Source organism: Sorex fumeus, unplaced genomic scaffold, assembly GCF_029834395.1.
Source record: "Sorex fumeus unplaced genomic scaffold, SorFum_2.1 ptg000099l, whole genome shotgun sequence".
NCBI lineage: Eukaryota > Metazoa > Chordata > Mammalia > Eulipotyphla > Soricidae > Sorex > Sorex fumeus.
In genome coordinates, this window is record NW_026606156.1 from 1385021 (window position 1) to 1400824 (window position 15804).

Consider the following 15804-nt stretch of genomic DNA (forward strand, 5'->3'; position numbering starts at 1 on the left):
GAGAAGGAAGACAGCTCAAATTTGGGAATGTTGGTTAAAACTATTAAGCTATTTTGCCAAACGCTTTGAGTCATTTTCTTTCAAGATCTAGATGAATTAGGTCATATGTATGGGTGATCAGGGAGTTATTTCCCCTTATTGGATACTACCAAATGAAAAAGCATATTTGGTTTTACTCAGGTTCTTCATTACCTTATCTTTGCATAAATGTAGCTGGATCAGCAAGCCCCACATCTGTGAGTTAGATCAAAAGTAAGTAGGTAATTCTTAGCCTGAGAAGAAAATTTTTCAAAAGAATCAGAAGCCACTCAAAGAAACCTTGTATCTGAGAGCATTCAAATGTAGACAAAGTCAGCACGTGTGTTTGGTTAAATGATGCTATGGTGCTTCCTAATTCTATGCATGCCTTAAACCAGAGGATTTTGATGTGTGACAAGGGTTCCACTTGCCTTGATTCTGTTTGTGCCCGACTTGTGGGTCCAGTCTAACAGAATACTGTGACTCATCCTATGGAATGCCTCCCTACCAAGTGTCCCTAGAGAGAGGGTTCAATGTGAGAAAACTGAATGTTAGGGGGGAAAAGCAATCCAAATAAAATTAGTTAAGGAAGAGGACATACGGAAGAGATAGATAGTAGCTATTAAAACTTAATGGATCATAATAAAAATTGGTGGTTTTGTGACATTACTATTTATAACGTATAAAGATTGCAATGGCTGTTCACTTACTGAAACATTGATGAATTTTATGAAAATTATATAATTGCATCAATTGCTAAAGGAATTTTGAGTCCTTCCAGAAGAGGCCCAATTAATTGCTTGAGGTTATAACACTGTCCTCCCGTTGTTCATCGATTTGCTTGAGCGGGCCCAGTTATATCTCCATTTTGAGACTTGTTGTTACTGTGTTTGGCATATCGATTACGTCACGAGTAGCTTGCCAGGCTTTGCTGAGCGGGCAATATACTCTCGGTAGCTTGCCTGGCTCTCCGAGAGGGGCGGAGGAATCCAATCTGGCTCGGCCAGGCTGGCTGAGCACAAGGCAAACGCCCTAACACTGTGCTATTTCTCCAGCCCAAGGTTATAAAAGTAATAATAATTTTGAGTGGCAGCATAATCAGGATTTCTTACTCCAGCCCATTTCCCTTGATTAAATGTCTAGGTATGATGAAAAACTACTGAGATTGCTGAGCACTAATACTGATCACTAAAGTCACTAACCGAATGTCACAGAGCAATAGAATTGTGTTAGGAAGACTGTGATGAGACTAAGACTTGAGCTGGGCATAAAGGGGGGATCTATGAACAGATAGCATTCACTGGCCTCATTCCTACGTCATAGTATCATGGGAGCAATATTGGGGAGGGAGACTCTGTCCTCTGTGAAGCCCCTAGAAATGGGATGTCGATCATTCTGTTCTATGAGCTATGCTGTGTTTTGTAGACTATTCTGTGTGTTAAGTAGGAATTTTCAAAATCACCAAAACATTCATGAGTGGTTAATTTAATGCAGTATCAAATACCTTGGGGAGGCAGGAGCATCAAGGTGTTTGAATCGATAGATACGTGCCATTATTGTGGGTGCATAATTCACATCATCAAAGGAAACCAAGTTCTAGAAACATCCGAAATGTCCACCAATATATGGATGGTAAAAAGGATGTATATTACACATTATACATATGACTATGCACATATATACAAATATATATATATATTATCCACAGAGAATATTATCCAGCTTAAAACACACACATAGTCTTCCTATTTGTAACAACACTGTAGAATCTTGAAGGTTTTCTGTTTATTGAAATTGGACTGAAACTGTACGATCACCACTTGATTGAGACACCAGAAAACTCAAACCATAGAGACAAGAAATTTGTAGTGATCATTGGTTGCAGAAATTGAAAGTGGAAGAAAGTTATGAATAGGCAGAGTTCTGAACATTTGGGGGCGTGGTGAAAATGCTCTGTGTAAAAATGACAATGAAAGTTTCATTGTTCAGATCCACGGAGTGGACGAAGGTCAGGGTGACGTGTCAGGGGAGAGTTATCCATTGCAAGGAATAGAACCAAATGGACCCATGGGGAGATCCTGTACATGGAAGGAACAGAATGTGTGTGTCAATCTCTGTAGCTTGACTTTACTATTATTATTATTATTATTTTGCTTTTGGGGTCACACCCGGTGATGCACAGGGGTTACTCCTGGCTCTGCACTCAGAAATTACTCCTGACTGTGCTTGGGGGACCATATGGGATGCTGGAAATTGAAGCCGGGTTGGTCACATGCAAGGCAAACACCCTACCTGCTTTGCTATTGCTCCAGCCCCTGTAGCTTGACTTTCATTTTTCTGTGAACCTTGATCTAAAAAGGAAATCATTGGAGCTTTTGAATAAGAAAGTTTCAAGTCCTGCTGACAGTCTTGGGAAGAGATTGCACCCTAAGTGGTCCGATCCCTGCAGCCACCTAGAGTCTGTCCCTTTCCAGAGCTTTCTTTCAGCCTGTTGATGTTATAGGATTATTTTACCTTTTGTTTCCTCTTCAGGCATTTGTCCAAATTGCCTGCATCTTTCTTTAATCACCTACTACTTTCGGCAGAGACTCACCCTTCAACTTGATTGTGTGCAGGTATGAAGGACCTTGAGCAGGCAAGGGCTTTGCATTTCCTTTCTTAAGAAACTGATCGTGGTGGTAAATGGAAGAAAGTCAAATGTGAAATTGACTTTGACTTGTAGTTCTGCTCCCGTCCCGCCCACACTCTGATCCTAATCTGATGTGATAGCATCAAGATAATCAACACACACACTTGAATATGGAACACTTAGATTTTACTTACTTAGCAAAATGGTTTTGGGTTTAAGAATTAGTGTTCAGAATTCCAAATGTGACAATTTTGCATCCACCGAAAGAAAGGAGCGAGACAGACCCGAGAAACCACGAATACACGAAGAAGCCCGCCTGAAAGGCTGTCTGAAAGTGATTGCAACGGAGACTTGTTTTAGTAGACTATTGGTTGTTTGCAAATCATATTGTTTCTACTTATAAATACAAATAAGCAGATATAGCCATCATTAAAAATATTCTCATGTACATCGAATACTATTAAAAGTCAAACCTCTTTTTTTTTCTCAGACAAAATGATTTTAATGCTCAGAGTTAGACGATCTTGTGAAATTGAATTCTGAATCCGTGCAAATACAGTTTCAGCAAAGAAATTTAGAAAGTCCTTTTAAACCTGCCTTTCTTTTCCTGGCTATTTAAAACAAATCTGAGACAGTGTGAATTCCATATAAAACAATTATTCTTTTCTCCAGAGGATGCATTTTTATCACACTGCTGGTCACTTCGAATGCTGTTGTTCTTTGCATGACCTGTTATGGTTACTTCAAGGAAGTCCATCAAACCTTTTAGAGAAGCAGTACATGCATTTTTTTTTTACTGTGATTCCCCCCTCCCCAAGCCCCATTCTCATGCTTAATGCATTTCTAAATCAAAAAAGGAAACTTTTATTTTTCAGTGCATTGCAAGTATTTGGAAGCCAACATTAACACATAGCAGGCCAACATTTCAGCATCTTTCATATGGCTTGCAATAATGAAAATCATCATGTATAGGAGGAAGCTTTTAATTACATTTAGGTCTACATGTTTGACCCATGATAATCTCAGCATCTGAAATGTCTTAATAATAACCAAAGAATTCCTTTGCTAGAAAAGGTAATATTTGCATGTCCTTGGACGCTAGACCTGAATATTTTTGAAGAAACATGTATGAACTGTCTCCATTTCTCTATGGTATGTCTTACCAGGTAGAAAACCCTTTGGCAGGATGAATTATAACACATGCAGGACACTTAGCAGGCAAGATTTTTTATATTTTAATTTAATTTTATTTAATCACTGTGAGATTTAGTTACAAGCTTTCATGTTTGACTTACAATCACACAATCATCAAACGCCCATCCCTCTACCAGTGCACATTCCCCACCACCAATATCCCCAGTATAACCCCCCTTTCCCACCCTCCCACTGCCTTCATGGCAGACAATATTCCCCATACTCTCTCTATTTTTGGGCATTGTGGTTTGCAGTACAGATACTGAGAGGTTATCATGTTTTATCCAGCACATATACTAAAATTGGAATGATACAGAGAAGATTAACATGGCCCCTATGCAGGCAAGATTTTTTTTCATTTTTCTCTGATAAGAAGCTTATAGATAGTGGGCTGGAGCAATAGCACAGCAGGTAGGGCATTTGCCTTGCATGTGGCCAACCCAGGTTCGATTCCCTGCATCCCATATGGTCCCCTGAGCCCTGCCAGAGGTAATTCCTGAGTGCAGAGCCAGGAGTAACCCCTGTGCATTGCCAGGTGTGTCCCAAAAAGCCAAAAAAAATAAAGGAGAAACTTATAAATGGTATCTAAGAGTCAGTGATAATGTTTTTTGTTGCTGTGAATCCAGTGAATTACTTTGGGAAACATGATATTTGGCAAGATCTCAATAAATGAACTTTTGACTTTTATTAGTTTCCTGTGACTAGCATAATAAATTAGTAACAGTTGAGTGGCTTAAATTCACATCTTTTTCTCCACATGCATTTTTGAATATAAACACTAAATATTTTAAAAACTATTTCTGGGTAAAACACATAATTATCTAAGAAGGCAATTCTCAGGTGGATATTTCTGAAAGTTTACAAAATGTTTACAAAATGTATATGGAAAATTCAAAGTATACATTGTTACAGAGATTTTTGAAATACATGTACTTTTTCTTTTCAAAATCTGAGCTTATATCTCACTTTAAAATCAAACATATTTAAAATTTTCTTTTATCCATATGTATAGAAATGAAGAACTCAGACCACAGTCAAATGAAAACATAAATCTCTTGATTGCTCACAGTTTTAAAATAAGTAGGTGTATATTATTACAAGAGCCATTTAAACATAATATATATATGATCAATATAAAAGCTAGCAGAGACTTGCTCAAATGCTGGGATTGTTGAATTTTCCTATTCTTAAAATATTTTTTATAAAGCAAATTGTAAACAAACAAAGTACGATATAAGTCCTCCTGAATTACGAACTTACCTGATTTCATACCCATCCTGGCCAATTTATTATAGTTGATTACTTCGTTAATAGAAAATTTAATCATTTCACATAGATATATTGACTCTCTACTGTGTCAGGGATTATTATATACATGGCGCATAAAACAGCGAGAATGTAAAGCTAAATCAAGTGACATAAAATGCCCATGAAGGTACTATTGTACTGGAGAAAAATGACAATAAACATAGTTATTTATAAAGTACATTTACAAGGTATTTTAGTGTTGCCATGGAGAAAGTAAGCACAAGAGAAAAGGAAGAAAATGTTGACTGTGGGGGAGTGTGATCTAGACCGGGAGGTCAATTTGGACCAATGCAAAGGAAAGCTTGTTAAAAAGGAAGTGCATCCAAGCACAAAAATTTGTAAGTCTACAATTGTACCTCATGGTGTTTCACTAATAAAAATTAAAAAAAAAAAAAACACATAAAAAAAGAGGAACTGCATTTGTCCGGCCTGGGCTAGAATATTTTCAGCACAGGCAAGGACACTAAGTCAAAGCCCAGGAGCTAAGACGCTGAGCATTAGAATGCCGACCCAGTGGGGGAGCTCAATGCCTCCAGTGTATAGCAAAAGCGGGGCGTGGGACAAAACGATCAATATTTCACATCTCTTTCTGTAGACTTATAGACAAAACCACCTTGGCAAAGGATCTGAAGAAGGCACAGTTCCCTCGTCTCCTGCCCCTTCTCTGCTATGTATATGCAGTTCCTTTAAAGCAGGACTTTGATAAATACTTAGGAGTGTTCCAATAGTTACAGTTTATCATATCTGGGAAAATAATGTCAATACCCCTCTAAGATGTATTACAGACATTGATTAGGCTTCTCTACCTGGTTCAGTTTGTAAATACTGTGATAATTAAAATAAGTCATGCACAATTTCACTCTAAATCTGTACTTAGGTGATTATTGCATAAATATGCAAAATAAACAGTTCATTTTGCATACGTGTGCATAAAGATATGCTAACCAGTACTGCAGCCATTGCGAAAGGAGAAGGTGGGAATAATTAATACTAACTTAAAATATGTGGCTGTTTCAAAATGTCATTGCAATGATTAATATTAATATTGGACAAAGGATGCACATATTCTAAACACAAGAACTATTTACACTATAAAATGTCATACAAGATGAGGGAGGCTAAAAAACTAACTTCATCAAATAAAATACGCCAGAGCAGTAGCACAAGGGAACTATGTATATGTGATATTTTCTACAACACTTTAAATACTGAGAAGCAATTCATCATATCCATAGAATCCTCTGCTTTCTATTCTCCAGGAGAAAATAATGGGTTATATCTTAAATCTTATGATCTATTTATTAATAATTCACATCAACACAAAGTTTTCAGCAGACGTTTATGGATCTTTGTATTGAGTTCTTTAAACATTTTTTTAAAGAAGTATAATTATATTTAAATATCGTTGTCAATGACTGGCAAAGTAACACGGTTATTTATAGTTTCTAAAATCCAAAAGTATATTTACTCATTGTAGTTTTTTTTTTTTGATGCTATGAAATGTAAATGACTTGGGGGATATTTATACAGATAAAATAAGTCAACATTAAAAATAGTATTTACCTCATCTGTCCAAATAATAGTTTCATTACACTCAGGTACAAATTCACTTTTTTTTTTATTTTTTGGACCACACATGATGGTGTACACTTTTTTTAAAAAATTTTTTTGGACCACACATGATGGTGAACAGAGTGCCAGGAGGGAGGGCGGGGGGAGACTCAGCTATTGGTCATCCACAAGAGACTACATTCAATACATGGCCACATGCATCTGCAAGCGAAGGCATAGGAATTATTCTCTGAGAGCAGAAACTGAAATAAAGAAGGAGTAACTATGCATATTTCAGACCAAAGAGAATTTAAGAGAGACTAATATAAAAAAACGAGATAAAAGGGCACAAAATGACAAATGAAAACACAAGAGAGACGGGGAAACACTAAATGACAATGACAGTAATAAGGAAGTATCACCCACACCAGTGGGAGCAGATTTTTATTTTAAAATGACTGAAAACAACAAATGTCGGTGGGATGTGGTGAAATAGGAGTCCTCAGTCACTGCTGGTGGAGATGTCAATTCATCCAGCCTCTGTGGGAAACGATACGGAGATTTCTTCTAAAAGTGTGAAGGAAGCCTCCGCTTGACCTAGACGCGTCTAGGTATGTTCACCCTAAATAAATAGAATCTCATTAATGCAAAAGATATGTACACACCTCTGTTCATTACAGCTCTTGATGCAATAGCCAGAAAACAACCCAAATGTCCCACAACAGATGACTGGATATGTAAGTTATGGTACAGGGGCCATAAATTACAGTAGGCAGGGTACTTGCATGTAGGTACATAAAGCCTAACTGGATTTGATCCCCTGCACCCCATTGGTCCCCTGAAGACCACCAGGAGTGATCCCTGAGTGAAAAGCCAGGGGTAAGTCCTGAGCACTGTGGGTGTGGTCTCCATCCCTCCCACACACATACATACACACTCACATCAACAATAACCACTCCCTCCAGTGATTGATATATATATATATATATATATGCATATATATAGGCTGGAGCGATAGCACAGTGGGTAGGGCGTTTGCCTTGCATGCAGCCAACATGGCTGACCCGAGTTCGATTCCTCTGCCCCTCTTGGAGAGCCCGGCAAGCCATAGAGAGTATCTCGCCCGCACGGCAGAGCCTGGCAAGCTACCTGTGACGTATTCCATATGCCAAATACAGTAATAACAAGTCTCACAATGGACATGTTACTGGGCCCGCTCAAGCAAATCAATGAACAACAGGAGGACAGTGACAGTGACAGTGATATATATATATATATATATATATATATATATATATATATATCAGAATACTATGGAATCACTGAAAAATTCATTCAGAGTGAAGTCACATGCTGGATGATTTTACTCATCTGTGTTGTATAGGGAAACAAAAGTAGAGCATGAACAGCACACCCTGGGTGCGAGAGTACACAACTGAGACTTCCAGGGGAGTAGGAAGGAGGAATAATGAGGTGTACTAGTGGTGATGCAGGTGTGTGGATTTTAGGCACTTGATAGGTGGTAGAGGAAACATTTTGTAGGACTATACTATCATGAGAATATTGATATTGGTGCTATAAATGGATTTTATTCAGATCTTCCTAATTATATTTGTTTGTTTTCTAATTATATTTGTACTCAGTTTGGGTTTTGTCTGCATGCATGTGTGAGAAGAAATGGTTACAGCACTAAAGCTAATTAATCTATAATTCCTCAACTAGGTACCTATTTTTTTGTAGGTGTTGGTATATGCACAATCTCTATCACTATTACTATCATCCCGTTGTTCATTGATTTGCTCCAGCGGGTGCCAGTAATGTCTCCATTCATCCCTCTCACGTGCTAGTGTAGCCTGATGGCATATTGCAGGCTGTTTCAGGGTCAGGGGAATGAGGACCATCATTGTTACTGTTTTTGGCATATTGACTATGCCATGGGGAGCTTGCCAGGCTCTGCCTTGCAGGTGGGGTACTCTCAGTAGCTTGCTGGGCTCTCCAAGAGGGATGGAGGCTTTTGGGGCAGCATCTAATCACCTTTGTAGGTGTTCCCAGAGGTATATATGCGGCATGATACTCTCACTAGCCTGCCAGGTTCTCTAGAGCGAGAAATAGACAATAAGAGGTTGCATGGCCGCAAATGCTCCCGGGAGCTTGGTTTTATGGTCTCTGGATCCTGGCTGTTGATGGGGTTACATGGCAGTTGGTGGGTGTAACTGTCTAGCTACTGGAAGATGGGGGATCTGGGTGGAGGAGACCCAGTCTCAAAGAGAGCAGGATTGGAGATCTCAGCCCCGGGTCCCACACCTGTGGCCCAATATGGAATTAGTCATTCTATTTCTATCAACTATTGCTGTGGAGAACACAGCAAATCAATCATACCTTAAAACACCTTCCATATTTATCTTCAGTTTAATAAATTTGCAAAGGTATGCATTTCAGAATTTAGTCCCAAGGTGAGACGCCAAAGAGGAACATTTGGAAATCCATAAAAAATTAGTTAGTGCTTTGAATTTTTTGAAGGCCCAAGTTCATGCTTCTGGGGTCGGCAAGATTCAAGGTATTGCATTCCTCCTGGTTTAACTTCCTTCTGTTCCATTTCTCCAGTGTTTGCAGTCTCCAACAGCTTTCCATCATTATGGCAGGTGGTACTTCATAATATTTCTTACATTTTCTGCCTCATACATCAAACTATAGAACTTTATCCATAAGGCAAAGCTGTCATTCTGCAAAATTTTTAGCAATGTTCTCATTTTTATCTGACATCTAGAAATACCTAAAGTAATAAAAAATCATTTTTACCTCATATTTGCTTTGGTTTTCATTCTGTCCCTGTCAGTCTGTATACAGTACAGCAAGGGAAGATTTATATAACTTCATTCTGGGTGTTCGAGAATCAGATGAAGAATATTCACCATATAGGGTTTTTTCTTTCTTCACAGAATTTTATACAAAAGTATAAAACCTGTACTTAAAAATAATACTCTTCTCTTAAAACTTTTTTTGGTTACGAATTTTCCATTAAATTGTTTGTCTCTGTCTCTTTCTGTCTCTGTCTCCCTATATGTATCTATATATACTCTCTATATAGATACATACACATATAAATAGATATACACAAAGACATAGCATATATAATTATACATAAACATAATTTATATAAAATATTCACTAATAAAAGACTTAATTTCCTTAAGAGTGTCACTGTTCTGGGCAATTTAATGGAAACATTACAAAATTGCTTTTTTGCTGCTCATGATAGTTTTCTGATGATAATTCAAATTCCTATCAAAATTTATAAAAAGTATTTTACTGAACAACCAGATTTTTGATTCTGACAATGCAAACTAAGTAAATTGATTCTTATTTTCAATAAACCTACTTTATGAGGCATTTTAAATAAATAGGAAGATTTAATCCTCAATATTTTTAACATAAAAATATAAAATTAAAATTAAGGAAACAAAGGAAATTACTTCGCAAATAGAAATATATATCTTAAATATATATCTAGACAATCTTCATAAAGATGTTAGTTTTTCGAATTTTATTCAGAATCACACAAACTTTTCATTAAATCAAAGGATCCTTAAATTAAAGTAGGTCTTTTACTCAAAGGATCCTTAAATTAGAGTAGGTCTGGTTATGACCTCAGTCAATATTGAGAAATCTCAGGTGAGAGTGGTTGACCAGTTGTCTGAGCTCATTAAACTCGAAGATTGCAGAGCTAGATTTGAACATCAAAATTCAAGACTTGCCCCAGTCTCCACCCTATAAATACACTTATCTATATAATCTCTCATAAGGAGGCTTTGTTCTACAAAAAGTTTTAAAATAATATAATTAAAAGTATTCATTGCAGGCAAGCCTATACACACCATAATCACGACCTGATACCAGAACACAAAGAGGCGGCAATAAATTTCATCATTTCTATCAATAATGTGCTGGATGTGAATAATTCTGCTAGCTCTGTATCAGAAATCACTGATGCCCAGACCTAAGAAAATGAGTCATGGATGTATTTGTTCCCATCCTGAGTGCCTTGGGATGGAACTTGAGTGCTGGGGGAGGGGTGGCGGCAGAGGAATTCTTGGGACTGGGAAGAGATCAAGGCTTGATGTTCAATTGGCATTGCCAAACTGTTGAAACTGAGACCACTGACGCCTTCTTAGCTTTACTTGTTGCAATTTTTCAAGTCTATCTGAAATAATGACCAAAACTTTGGAAATATTACTGAAAGCTTAGTAAGGTATCTGATCTTGGTGATTTAGTGTGAAAAGTTCTGTTTGAATGTTGTAGCAAGGGGCCCTTAGATAAACTGAAAGTGGTTTTGAACATGAAATCCTGGGTGATTAGGCTTCATCGAGGCTTGCTGGAGGATGTGGCGGGTTATTTCTGAGGATATGAGTGGGGAGCTACGAATGAGTAAAAGTAAATAAAAGAATGGGGAATTTGTAAAGTGAGGTTTTATTATCAAGGTTTTCCACTGTTGACTTGTTTGAGAAAAAAACAAACCAAGAGATTTCTAACTCCAAAAATATTTGATATTCATTTTACGTCTCTTGCCATATATTCCTAAGAACAAGACATCAGTTGTTTATTTAACAGCAACACACACCTTACTTTAACTTATAACATATATTTAATTTTAACTTAGTTTGTAATTACTGAAACATAGACCAAGGTATGCTTTCATTACTTATTTTAAAACACTGGATAGTTTTTCTCATTATGAACCATTTGTAAGTACTGCACAGCGGTAGGGCGTTTGCCTTGCACACGGCTGGCCCGGCTGAGCTGGGTTCGATTCCTCCATGATTCCTCCGCCCCTCTCAGGAGCCCTGCAAGCTACCGAGAGTATCTTGCCCACACGACAAAGCCTGGCAAGCTCCCCGTGACGTATTCGATATGCCAAGCACAGTAACAACAAAGTCTCCAATGGAGACGTTACTGGGCCCGCTCGAGCAAATTGATGAACAACGGGAGGACAGTGCAGACAGTGCTTTGTTTTGTAATAATGCCTACATCCTTACCTCAAAATTTAAAATTTGCATGATAAATAGAGAAGTGTCTAGACTTCAGACCAGTTGAATTTAAAAAAAAAAAAGTTTGCATTTTCAGACCTGATTCTGTAATTCAGATAACTTGCCACCAGGTGGAAGTAATGTTTCCACGATCAAATTAATAGTGTGGTTTCCTCAGCAGTCAATTAACATTTTGCATTTATTCTTAAGACATGATTATTATATGAATATTAAAGTAGCAACAATAATTTCTTGAATTTTGATACCTTTAGAAATATTTCTAAACTAAAAAGGGGAAATATTTCTTTATAGAGATAACTGAGAAATCGAGTTTTGAATTTTCATTAGCAAAAGATTTCCATAATCATACTAGATCACAAAAGAAGAAATTCCATTGGCTATCTACTAGTAAACCCATTGTAGAAAACTCACACTCATAACTTTGCTATATGGATTAGATCAAAGAGTTGTCCTGTTTTGTTCATGTTTTGTCAACTTCATCTTACTAATTAATCACAGATCCTTGCTGTCTCCACTTTTCTGTTTTTTTTTTTTTTTTTTTTTTTTTTTTATTAGTGAGACACCACCTTGCCTCTGTGGCAAGGCATTCCCTTTTGTTCTCTCTCTCCTTTTGGGTGTTGTGGTTAGCAAAAGAGGCATTGAGTGGCAATCATGTTTGGTCTATAGTCTAGTTTCAGCATGCTTCTCCCATCCTGGAGGATCCTCCCAACACCCTTTATTTGGTGCTCCCTTCTCTATTTGAGCTTCCTTTTCCCCTAGCATGTGTGGCTGGCCTCCAAGCCATGGAGCAAAATTCCTGGTACTAACCTCGGCCACTCTTGGGTGTTAGTCTCCCATTTTGTTACTTTATGTTCCCCAGATGAATGCAATCTTTCTGTGTCTATCCCGCTCTTTCTGACTCATTTCGCTTAACATGATACTTTCCATGTAGTACCACTTGTGTGTAAATTTCATGACTTCGTCTTTTCTAACAGCTACATAGTACTCCATTGTGTAAATGTACCAAAGTTTCTTTAACCAGTCATCTGTTCTCGGGCACTCAGGGTTTTTTCCAGATCCTGGCTATTGTAAAGAGTGCTGCAATGAACAAACAAGTGCAGATATCACTTCGACTATACTTTTTTGCCTCAAAAATATGGAACACTTCACAAATTTGTGTCATCCTTGCGCCGGGGCCATGCTAATCTTCTCTGTATCCTTCCAATTTTAGTATATGTGCTGCCGAAGTGAGCACTGTCTCCACTTTTCAAGGCTCTCTAATATTTGTGGGGCTACTGTGGCCCAAAGGCAAACATTGATTGGGAGAGTCTTTATAGGGACCAAGAAAAAAGGGGTTGTTCTTTCTTTCTTATTTTTAAAATTTATTTGCATCAACTTGTTCACAATAATGGATTATTTTCAATATTTCATCCCCACTCCCATCACCACTGCACCTTGCCACCACCATTATTTATTTATTTATTTATTTTTATTTATTTATTTTCACTACCACCATTATTTTTAATTTTTCCCGCCACCACTCAAACCAGACCAAAAGGCAGATGCTAGATAATATATTTTGTATTGCTTGTTATGAATAGCATGAGATGGCACACGGCCATGAGAGTGACCGCATGCTCCTGGAATTCTAAAATTTTAAATAATTAGGGTCTGGAGAAATCTCTGCGGGAGCTGCTCCATTCCGAGATTCTTTTGTGTGTGTCTCTGGATCATGGTCGGCATGGAGTTTAAATAGCAGCCAGAGGCAGTTCATTGATATGACCTCCAGGGTTCCATGGGGTGGGGAGATTGGAAGGACCTGCTCATCCCCTACCCCTTGAGGCCTGGAGTTTGTCCTCACTGAACCCGCGTACCTGCACTTCTCATTTGGTTCTGAAAGTTGATGGCCGCCAGGAGTTTTCAGGGGCAGGTGGAGGGACAAGGACACTTGCTTCTGTCTGAGTGAAAAAAGGGTTGTTCTTATGCTGAGTTGAGGTTGTCTTAAAGGAGAGAGAGAGAGAGAGAGAGAGAGAGAGAGAGAGAGAGAGAGAGAGAGAGAGAGAATGCCTCTTATCTGATTATGTGCTGTGATTCCAAAATTTGTAGGCAATTTGTATTTTCCTGACATATTCTCCCAATTCTCATACCTTGTAGCAGAGATATGCCAGAAAATTGTCTCTGGTATTTGAGATCCCCAAACTTCTCATTTTTATGCCTTTGGGCTGCGAGCTTCTTAATAGAAAATTCCTAGCTTGGTTGGAATACCACTGTTTCTTTCCAGTTTTAGTGTTCTATGATTCTGATTCTCGGTGGTTTTGTCCCAACACTTGTGAGCTGGATAGGGTTCATTTGCTCTGAAAGTAACACAGTTTTGGGAAATGATTGTGAGCAGTAGGTCCTAGCAGGTTTGAACATTAACACTCCAGCGATTTTATCTGGACCACCTTCCCCAGCAGACTCTTAATACTTGAAAAATCATAGAGGCCAAGACTAAATTAAGGGATGCATTTCAAATTGAAGAAGGTCATTTTGGAGGGCTGGAGGCAGTATTTTTCAGTTGCCTTCCCCAAATAAAGGGAACAAAAGAATCTAATCACCCTACCTGTTGGCAAAACAACTACCTAGATAATTATCTCTCCTAGTCAAAGCTGAAGATATTTTAAAAACAAGAGCTTCTGTTCCAAAAGAAACAAGAAAATGAAAAGCCCAGACTGTTTTCCCTAAAAAATAATTTCCTAAAATAATATGGAAATATTGTGAGTCTTGGTGTTAATAAATGTATCAAACAAAAATATAGACTCTAAAATATTGGGATCCACAGTAGGAAATCAAAGTTGAGGAAAAGACAAAATACAAAGTGAAGAGACTAAAAAGAGAAAAATCTTGCAAATGCAGAATACACTAGTGGCAATGATTATTTTTGTTGAAGTTCTCAGAAATGTAAATCGGTGACTTGAAGTAAACCCTTGAAAGATTTAAAAGACTTACCAAGAATGTAGTGGGAGATTAAAGCTAGCAATCAACACAAAGAAAAGAGAGTAAAGAAACTGATAGACTGTGTCAATAAAATAACTACAAATTCATGAATTAATATACTTATATCATAAATGCTGATGTACATATATTTAATAAACTAAGGAAATTATTAGAATTTATGTATGCATACACATATATGTATTATATATGTGTGTGTATGTATATAAATTTAGTAGTTTCATGGCCACACCCTGGGGTCCTCAGACGTTGTTTCTAGGCATCCTGTAGCACTGTCTCCTGTTGTTCATCGATTTACTTGAGCAGGCACCAGTAACGTCTCCGTTGTGAGACTTCTTGTTACTGTTTTTGTCATATCGAATATGCCACGGGGAGCTTGCCAGGCTCTACCTTATGGGCGGGATATTCTTGATAGCTTGCAGGGCTCTCCAAGAGGGACTATGAGTCTATGAGTCCTAGAGGAACTATATGCAGTGCTAGAATGGAGAGAATCCGGATTGTCCATATATAGGGCAAATGCCTTAACCCCTGGACTATCTTTCTGGATCACTAGATTAGAATTTAAATTCTAATTTTAGATTAGAATCACTAGATTAGAGTATTTTGCCACTGATACATCCCAGAAGCTTCTGTTATGCAGCTCAAGGGCCAATCAAACAGGAAACACAGCAACTGATCAAGAGAGTTTTATTAGCTACTTGTCTGCAGGTTGAAGACGGCGAACTCGGGTTTAAATAATAGCATCTTTTCTAAACATTCACAGATGTGATAGTTTTTATAGAGCAAGAGAACAAGGAAGCACAAAAGACAAAATATAATGTTTGGTTGTAGAAACTGTATTTTCCATAATTCCAGAAATTGAGCTGGTTTGATTATGAAGTTAGATACATTCATTCATTTTAGGACATTTAAGAAATTATTACCAAAGAGGGGTTATGTTTTGGGGTTAAATTTAGGGTTTAATTTTAGCACAGCGGGTAGGGCGTTCGCCTTACACGTGGCCAACATGGCCGACCCGAGTTCGATTCCTCCGTCCCTCTCGGAGAGCCCGGCAAGCTACCGAGAGTATTCGATATGCCAGACACA

At 37.8% G+C, this 15804-nt stretch overlaps 1 non-coding gene and 1 pseudogene across 1 annotated transcript; one reads left to right on the top strand and one right to left on the bottom strand.

Moving 5' to 3' along the window:
• The first annotated feature begins 4116 nt into the window (after window positions 1-4116).
• LOC130042389 (uncharacterized) lies at window positions 4117-4204 on the top strand (annotated as a pseudogene).
• An 8670-nt stretch (window positions 4205-12874) lies between these two features.
• LOC130042388 (U6 spliceosomal RNA) lies at window positions 12875-12979 on the bottom strand. Its single transcript, XR_008795225.1, has one exon. It is a non-coding gene; the product is annotated as a U6 spliceosomal RNA (small nuclear RNA).
• Window positions 12980-15804: the final 2825 nt, after the last annotated feature.